Raw genomic sequence first — 9,950 nt, forward strand, 5'->3', positions numbered from 1 at the left:
GTTAAGACCTTGAATACAAATGTGTCTGCAAATCTACTACATTGCCTTTATCCAAAGAAGGATAAAATATGCTGAAATTACAACCATTTAATAAAGGATGACAGGAAAAACATACATGATGCATATCTTAGTTCTACCTTTTAAGGAAAATTTCCATTAAAGTCTTAAGCACAGGTCAAGGATTTGTATTAGGCCATCCATCCAACAGAAAGAACCTGGAAACAAAGCATTATAACTTCAAACATCTAACGACACTCACTGCTGATGCAATTCTCTATCTATATAAGAGCCAGATACGTCCAAGGATGGAATACTGTTGCCACATCTGGGCAGGAGCTGCTAGAAAAGACTTGTCCTGCCTTGATAGGGTTCAAAATAGACTTTGTGGCCTGGTGGGAGATGTCCTTTTCTCTTCCTTGAAACCTCTATCTCACAGAAGAGATGTTGCGAGTTTGTCTCTGCTTTATCGTTATTTTCATGGAAAGTGTTCGACTGAGCTTCAATCTATGGTCCGCCCTCGCCAAACTTTCACAAGAAACACTAGACTAGCTTGAAACATTATCAATAATTTTCCCCACTCTTTATCTGTGCCTAAACCTAAACAGATTCTATGATCAAAGCTTCTTTCTTAGAACTGCACGCCTGTGGAATTGTCTTCCGTTTTCCTGCTTTCCAGCTGTCTATAATATGGTTGTGTTCAAGTCCAACGTGAACAAGTTTCTGATGAGCCGTTCCACTTAAGTTAACAAATTTTACCAAACTTCCATTACTATCGATTACTATATTGTCCTTTTGACTACTCCACACTCTTTAACCCTTATCCTTGAATGGCCTATCGGCCTTGATAAGTGGTGACGCCTATGTAAAAAAAAAAAAAAAGACAAGACAATTGACTTGCTACAGTCAATTTGAGTCTCTAAAGTCATTCAAGAACATTTAAGCACCTCCACAAACTACTGTTCAGTATTATGTGCACAGTGTTTGAGTCAATGTCTAACATCCGACCTTCTTCAGATGTATGTGTAGAATTAAAAAGAAGAGTCTCATTCTAACATGTAATAACAATTTCATTGATTATCTTCATTAGCATGATTTGTATAGAGAAATGGTTGGTCATGGAAAGAGTTAATATGTATGGACGTAGATGAATGATTAGACAGGCCTGGTGGAAGAAAAAATTCATGGATGCGTATTGAAGTTAGGAGCATGCATCCATGTATGGACAGGAACAAAAGATTAGGGACAGTCCTGTAGGAGAAGGAGAGTTCATGTGTGGCGGCAGCCATGTATTCAGATCTTAGTTGACCCCTGGGCTTGGGTGGATTTTGTTGCATCCAAAAAGAGTAGTTTGGGATTAATTCATGCCACATGATGGTTGTTGTTTTATGACATGTCAACCTTTTTTGGGGTTATTTAATGTTGAATCCAGTTATTTTGGGAAAAGTTTTAATGCCTCAAATTCTTTATATCTTCAAATATTTATTCGTAAAGTTTGGTTTGGTTTGGTTTGGTTGTTTTATCATATGGCATATCAACCTTTTTCGGGTTATTTAATGCCGAATTCCGTATAGGGCATCAACCCCTTTGGGTTATTTATGTTGTATTCAGTTATTTTGTAGGTTTTCTATTCCTCAAGCTCTTTGTATCTTCAATCGCTAGTTTGTAATGTTTGGTTTGGTTGTCTTTGAGTGGAGTTTGTTGTTTTTTTTTTACATTGGCATCACCACTTATCAAGCTAGACGAGTGTTTCTTGTGAAAGTTTGGCGAGGGCGGACCATAGATTGAAGCTCAGTCGAACACTTTCCATGAAAATAACAATACATCAGAGACAAACTCGCAACATCTCTTCTGTGAGATAGAGGTTTCAAGGAAGAGAAAAGGACATCTCCTACGAGGCTACGAAGTCTATTTTGAACTTTATCAAGGCAGGACAAGTCCTTTCTAGCAGCTCCTGCCCAGATGTGGCAACAGTATTCCATCCTTGGACGTACCTGGCTCTTATATAGATAGAGAATAGCATCAGCAGTGAGATATCTACTGGATCGATAGAAAGATCCCACCATTTTTCCAGCGGCCTTGGCAACAGATTTGATGTACGTGTTCCATTTAAGATCAGGAGTAATGGTCAAGCCCAGAAGCTTGTCAAAACTTGAGGCCTCCTGAAGACGAGAGCCATTCATTTCAATTGATGCCAGATGTGGATCAGAATGTTGATGATGTAAAGAGAGAAGCTTGGTTTTAGATGCATTAAAAGTAACCAGCCACTCCTTTCCCCATTGTACTACATGCTCAAGATCAGAGGAGAGAGAATTGGAGAGAACTTGGTCATTTACTGTCTTAGATGTGCTACCATAAATGGTAGTGTCGTCAGCATAAATGTCTACGAATGATGTAAGGATGTGATTTGGAAGATCATTAATGTAGATCAGGAAAAGAGTTGGGCCCAGGATGGACCCCTGAGGGACACGGGCATTAATACTGTGAGCTTCTGATTTTTGCCCCTCAACTACTACTCTTATAAACCTATCAGAAAGAAATGATTTAATAATTGAGAAGACATTTCCAGCTATACCATAGCTAGAGATCTTATGAAGTAAACCTTTATGCCATACCCTATCAAAGGCCTTAGATATGTCAAGAGCAATTGCCCTAGAAAGGTTGCCTCCGTCGAGAGATTTGCTAATCCTATGAGATATAACTGTAAGCACATCTGCTGTAGATCTAGCAGAACGGAAACCATATTGAGTGTCACTAGAAGGTTATTTTTGTTGAGATGGTTGATTACTTCTGTATTTAACACAAATTCCAGCAACTTACTCATGACGCACAGGAGACTTATTGGCCTGTACTGAGAGGGGGATGAGCGATCACCTGAATTCTTAAATACAGGGCATACTGATGAAATTTTCCAGGGAGATGGGAAACTATTCTCCTTAAGACAACGTTTAAACAGTTTTGTAAGTATGGGCGCTAGTTCAGGTTGAAGTTTTTTGAGTACTATAATTGGAAAACCGTCAGGGCCAGTTGCTTTACTGGAATCAAGGTTTTTGATTAGCTTGGCAACATCACGTACAGATATACGTATATCAATAAGCGTGTTTTCTGATACAGGAGGAAATATTGGGGTTGGCGGCCTTGGTCGCAAAGGGTAGAATTAGCTGCAAAGTTCTTGACAAAGAGTTTGGCTTTGTCTGATGCTGACGAGATTACCTCAGGTCCATTGATAATAGTTGGGATGGAGCACATGCTTCTGTTCAGGATTCTGTTTGCTATTTGCCAAAACTGGTGGGAACCAAGCCGCTGCTCAGCTACTTTGGACTTAATAGATTGAGCATACAACTCTCTTGCGTTCTTTATTACTTTCTTACAATGGTTGCTGGCAGTCCTAAAAGCGGCTTTAGTTTCCATACATCTATTACGTTGGAAGCAGTGGAAAAAGAGAACCATAGCTAGCTGTTAGGTTTTTGCTGAAACTTTTTCGAGGGTATGAAACAGTCAATACCTACAATTAACCATTCCGTCAGGTCTAATACTATATATGTTTTGTTCTTTGCTCTGCAAAACATGACTGAGTTTTACAATGGGAGAGGGAAAAGTGTTATAGTATTAATGTTTGGCACATTTTAAGCCAGGAAACCAGTTGGGAAGTGGGGGAGGAAGAAAAAGAAAAAGGGGGAACAGTGGGGCTGTTGTTTTTGTAGAACATAATTAAGTTTTGCAAACGGGAATAAAAAAACAAAAAAAAAACAATAAAACATCAGCGTTTCTTGCATTTTATCTCAGGAAGCCAATATCTTCAGACATCCTGATCTGATAGCACCAGCCGTGCCACATGAAGTTGTTGTCGATCCAAGATCTGGGAAGAAAGAAAGGAAATCGTCATTGGTTTAACTTTTTGTCAACTCACCTGAATGACAGCCTTTGATTGGACAAGCCAGAAAGGAAGCTGACTGCTACAACCAATCAGCAATAATGTTATAAAACAAAACATTAAAAGTCTTAAAATGTGACTATATGCTGCTGCTGGTACATATTTTGTCAGACTCAGAAATCTTTATGTTGAACTCACAGAATTTTGAATGGAAACCTTTATTTAATGCATTCTCTCACTTCATCAATCATGACCGGGTAGAAGTCTTGAACAATTCAAAATCGTATTTTTAGTACCACCCACAATGAGGATTGAACCTCCAACCTCCAGAAGCGTGTGCATATGTATGTATGGTGTAATGGATAAAGTAATAAGTAAAAATAATCAGTTCTAAATGACACTCTTTATGATCGTTCATGTACTTTGCATCGATTCTGTCTTTTTAACATAAGTTGATCTAAACTTAGCTGTGACCATATGTAGACCTTGTCACGTCAGCATTTGCATGGGCTTCCCTGGTGAAGTCCCTGACTTTGGCCGTTCCTGAGTTTCAGTCCAAGAAAAAAAAAAAAAAAAAAAAAAAAAAAAAAAAAAGTTGCCTCTCTGATGAAGCTTACAGTTATTGTAGAGTTTCATTCCATCAAATTACAACACACCGCACGTTGTCAAGATCATGAGTACAATTGTCCGGCGTTGGTCATCAGAGTTGTACGGCTGAGGAAAAGAGGTCCATTTTTTAGTAAGAAAAATAAATAACAATTTGACGGTTGTTCTTAGTCATTTCTTTTTTTTGCATGGTGCAGAACTCAAATTTACATATGCATTGTTTGTTCATTTTCACCAGGATTTGACGTTCTCTGCGGACTTTTGCGGCTAGATGGGGGAGGGGGGGGGGAAACAAATGCTGAAATTAGTCATTTTTTTCTTTATGTCTCGTTCACGGTCCACTCACGGGGTATCATGCATGCTTCACTTGTTTATATAAAAATATCAATCCAGAATATCTAATTTTGGAGCGCTTGGGTTGTCAATAAATAATATAACTCGTTTTTGTTATTGTTTTTTTTACTGCTTGCACATGTGAAGCAAAAAAATCATATTTCACATAAAAAAAAAAAAAAACACGGTTTAATTCACCGTTAAAAACTAATGTAAAATCGATAAAAGTGCACACGTTACATGTTTATGTCTTTTCAACCATATTTTTAAAATTTGACCAAAAATAACACCAGACTGGTTGGGATTGCTTTAATTATATATTCTGATAACCGAATAGCTCTAATTAAGCTAATTATTAGTGGTGGGACGATTAATCGGAATCGGAAATCGTAAGAATCGTGTATTTTGGGAGGTATCGGAATCGGAATCGCATCGTTAAAAAATACCTTAATTTTCCGATTCCTTCATTACGATTCTTTTAGTCTGATGTTGAAAAAAAGAAAAAAATGTCCTGATATTTCTAACCACAAGAGACAAATGTAGCATGTTATAAAAAGAAACCAAAGAAATTCATTACTAACAGGGCAATGCTTAGTGCCCCCTCCCTTACAAGATTCATTCATTCAGATCTATTGTAACCAAAACTACAAAAGAGTTAACCTGAAAAGAAGTATGCAGGGCTCTTCATTGCGAGTAAAAATTAAAAAAAATACGCTTATCTTTTTGGCGACTGTTTTTTTTTTTTTACTAACAAATCTTCTAGTAGTGAATGAAAATGCTTTTTCAACTTATATTTTCTTAAAATAAAACGAGCAAAGTCAAATTATTTAAACAGTAAAAAGTTTAATAGAACAATATACTTTTTTTTCTTTTTTTCAAATAAGGCTTTTGAAAGAAATATCTCTAAAATGAAATTGATCACGTATTATTTCGCAAAATTTTGACAGTCGGCTTCTTTTGAAGTTTCAAAAAGAATATCATTGGAATAACATTAGAACTACACATGCTAAGTGGTGGTTTGCGGTTAAGGTCTTCAGAAAATGAAAAAACAAAAACAATTATTTTGCTATCTCTTAAATACAGCTTTATATTTAATTTAAGCTACTACTGGTTAAGTCAATTTTCAAATATTTTTTTTTTTAAATTTACATTCTATTAAAATATTCAGCTCATGAAGCAATTAGATATATTTTTTGGAACTTCTTTTCAGACCCCCCCCCCAAAAAAAATAAAATAAAATATGGCTGAATCCAAGTTGAGCGTTACAAATTTCAGAGAAATATTGGTTTTAATTTAGATTAAATAACATTTTTGGTATGATTTTACTTTAGGGCTCGTCTCACGTTCGTATAGAAAAAAATATTTTTGAAAGTAGATTTAGGTGTGCTGAAAACGCCACTCCATTCTCGAGTAACTCTTTATAAAATACCTATTTCGAATTTTGTTTTTATCCCAAAAAAATAAAACTTATTCTAAAAAAGACATCGGGCTTATGTTTTTTTGTACCCCCCCCCCCAAAAAAAACACCATGAACTTTATAAACAATCAAAAACACGTGTTAGATGCTTCCTTCGATATTTTAAAAACTATTGCCGGCCCCAATTTTGAATGCAATATTTGTTTATAACACACCCGAAATTATATGAAAATTAAGATTTTAAAGGCAAGTCGTGGTAGTGTATTATCGACATTTACAAAAAAAAAAAAAGAATTGCCTTTCCAAAATTATCCGCAATTTTTAAAAATTAATTTCCATCTAATTTTAAATTGTCCGCGAAAGATTTACTACGCTTATGTCACTTTAATACGAGCGTGGGTGCACATATGGCACACGAATAGCCTTAGTGTGCACGCGAGCGTACCGTAACAAAAGCTGTAAAATGCCCGAAAATAGTCTGAGGGTTCAGAGGCTCATACCCACTAGCGTAGCTAGGGGGGGGGGGGCGGTCAGCCCCGGGTGACAGCCATAGATAAAATATTTTTATAGATAAAATTTTTTTCAGCCAAGCTTAGGTGCGAAAATAGAATTTATTTATTATATATTATGGAATTTTTACGTTTTAATTTAAAATCTTTTTTTAGAATATTATAAACTCTTAAGAAAATTGGTCATTGCAAAACCTTTTGTCGATTTTTATTGAAAAATTTTGTACTTATGAAATCAGTTGATGACATTTCATTTTTTTTAACTGGAAAAATGAGAAAGAAACCATATATATATGGTGCTCGGTAAAAATGGCACTGGTAAAAATGGCACAAGTGAATAACTAGGTAAAAATGGCACCAAAAGGTGCTACTGAAGCTATGGGGTCCCAAATTCTAACCTCATTTTGGGTTTTGTAAAAGTTCCTATTTTCTTGCCGTCAACGAGGGCAGAGTTAGACACAAGGCTGATTTTTAATATCCAGCCCCCCCCCCCCAAAAAAAGGGTCAGTTTTCATCGGAACAAAAGATTACAATTACCTCAGTTTAGAAGCATTGTTTGTCTAAAGGTTCTTATTTAATTGCACCCCCACTAGGGCAAAGTTAGACACAAGGTTGGTTTTAAATCTGGGGAATATCCAGCTCCCCAAAAAGGGGCATTTTCGATCTGAACAAAAAATTACAATTGCCTCAGTTTAGAAGCATTGTTTATCTAAAGGTTCTTATTTAATTGCACCCCGCGAGGGCAAAGTTAGACACAAAGTTAGACACAATGTCGGTTTTTAATCTGCAAATTAGCAAAATTACCAACTAGTCACTCAGAGCAGTTTTATTAGTGAGGGTCGAAATCGCAGTGTCTTTTTTTTTTTTTTTTTTGCCTAAGTCACCATCTAGGTGTCACCAATTTTTTTTAACCCTCCTTAACTTCAAAGAGTAAATACAATATATACAACTAAAAAAATAATTGTTAAAAATGCTGATTCTATTCATGAAAAATTCTTTTAACTAGAAATTAAAACTTAGGTAAAGATAGCTGACTGACAGCAACAGGAGCACTGGTTAACTACTGAACCACGTGGAAAGGTGTGAGGGGGAGGAAAAAAGGAAATTAAATGATGATAATAAATTATGATAACCGTCTTTGAAAGGCACTAAACTCCTAAAATTTACTTCTTTAAAATTTTAGGCGGCATTCCCCGGCGATTTTAAAGAACTCTCTCTCAAAAAAAAAAAAAAAAAAAAAAAAAAAAAATTAATTTTTAAGGTTTGGGAAAGATATATTTATTATAACCGAATTCCTGTATGAAGACTGGATCTACTTTATTGGACGTTAATTTGTGAGATAAGTAATTTTTCAATGTTTAATATGTTGTTAAAGTTTCAATTATCAATTAAATTTTTTTAATTGCGTTTTATTTTCAATTTATTTTAAAAAAACAGGGTTTAAAATGTATTTTCAAGGTAACAAGCTTCGAAAGAAGTCTAATTAAAAAAAAAAATCACTTAATTTTTCATTTCGACAACGAGAATTTAATTATTAAAAAAATATTGAAATGTGACATTTTTTTTAACATTTCTATTAGTTCAATTAATTTTCTTTCAATAATTCATTTCACTCAACAAACTTCACCATTTTTTGTTTTGTTTTACTTTTATCTTTTTCTGTAATTTTGGTAATTATTTTTGCTCAATTTTATCTAGTATTTCATTTGTTTTTATAGTGGTATCGTTTTTATATGTGTTCCTTTGATATACCCTATTTCAAAATTAGTTTGGCTAAACTTATTCTTTACGTAAGAACCAACGTGTAAAAGCAATGAAAAAGTAAGAAAAAAACAATAGGTGTTAACTACACTTTGTGAATTATGCACGTTCATTTATAAATTATTAAATTAAATATTTATCTTTTTTTATATTTAATTAGTATATATTTTCTTTCTCTTCCGCAATATTTTTTTTTTTTATTTAATTCATTAAATCTGTTAATTATGAGGACCAAAATAATGAATTGTGTTAATTTATTCTCTAATTTTCTTGTTTTTGTTCTGTTATATAAATTCTATTTTATTTGTTTTTGCTCTGAAGGATTAATTCTATTTTCTTTGTTTTTTTTCTTCTGTATTCCAATTAAGTAAAATAAATTTTCTCTAAAATAAATTTTGCAAATTTTTCCGTTTAGTTTACTATATAATAATTTTATTTAAACCAAAACACGACTGTGTAGGCATAAAATATCTCTTCCAAAGTTAGAGAACATATTTGGGAACTACCCGACCATAAGTATAAAACTACCTGGTATATTTCAAAACAATAATTCCCTAGGAATCGGAATCGTACTTGGTATCGGAATCGTTAATCAATGTTTTCCTGGAATCGGAATCGTATAAAAATTAGGAATCGTCCCAACACTACTAATTATGTTTTGATAATATGAGCACCAGCTAAATATGTAAGAACATTTTTTTTTTTAATATTCATATTTTCATTTTTTAAATTTTTAATTCGTTCTGGAATAAAAACAAGAAAAAAAAAAAAAAAAAAAAAAAATTTGTTTACACAATACTATCGCTGATATTAATGCTGCAGCTGCTTCCACAGAATGTTTTTAGATACTTTTTTTTTTTTAAATAGAAATTTTTTTTTTTTCAGGTATCATGATTTTAAATTGCTCAGTACCACCAGAGAAACGTTACAATTTTATTTTTAACGGATAAATATAGTAAAAAGATTTATTTATTTAACAGTGGGTATCCGAAGAAATTTTTTTTCAAAATTTTCCATACTCGTCATGTTGAATTGTTTTTTTGTTTTTTTTTTTAACACAACAAAATGAGTTATCAAAAGAATTTCGGACACCCGAATCTATTAAAAGGGATATCTTTTAGTTAATTTACAAATTTCATGGCAAAATTCTTAAGAGAAATGCGGTACGACCAGGTGTGTGTGTGTGGGGGGGGGGGGTCATTACAAAAGTGGTAAATATTACCTTACGCTACAACAGAACACCGACCACTCTACTTTGTTTTTTTTATTCGTATTCGAGGTCGCTGATAACGAATCTGATAATCAAACCCATTGCAAATTTACCGTTTGTATGGTATGAACCTCTGGACCTTGGGACTATTTTGCGCCATTTCACCGACTTCAGTAGTGTTTTTCTTACATGATACGTTCGCGTGCGAACGGGCATAGTGAAATGACTTCTCACATCGCGCAG

Source organism: Euprymna scolopes, chromosome 30 (assembly GCF_053919585.1).
Source record: "Euprymna scolopes isolate OS-2025 chromosome 30, ASM5391958v1, whole genome shotgun sequence".
Taxonomy (NCBI): Eukaryota; Metazoa; Mollusca; class Cephalopoda; order Sepiida; family Sepiolidae; genus Euprymna; species Euprymna scolopes.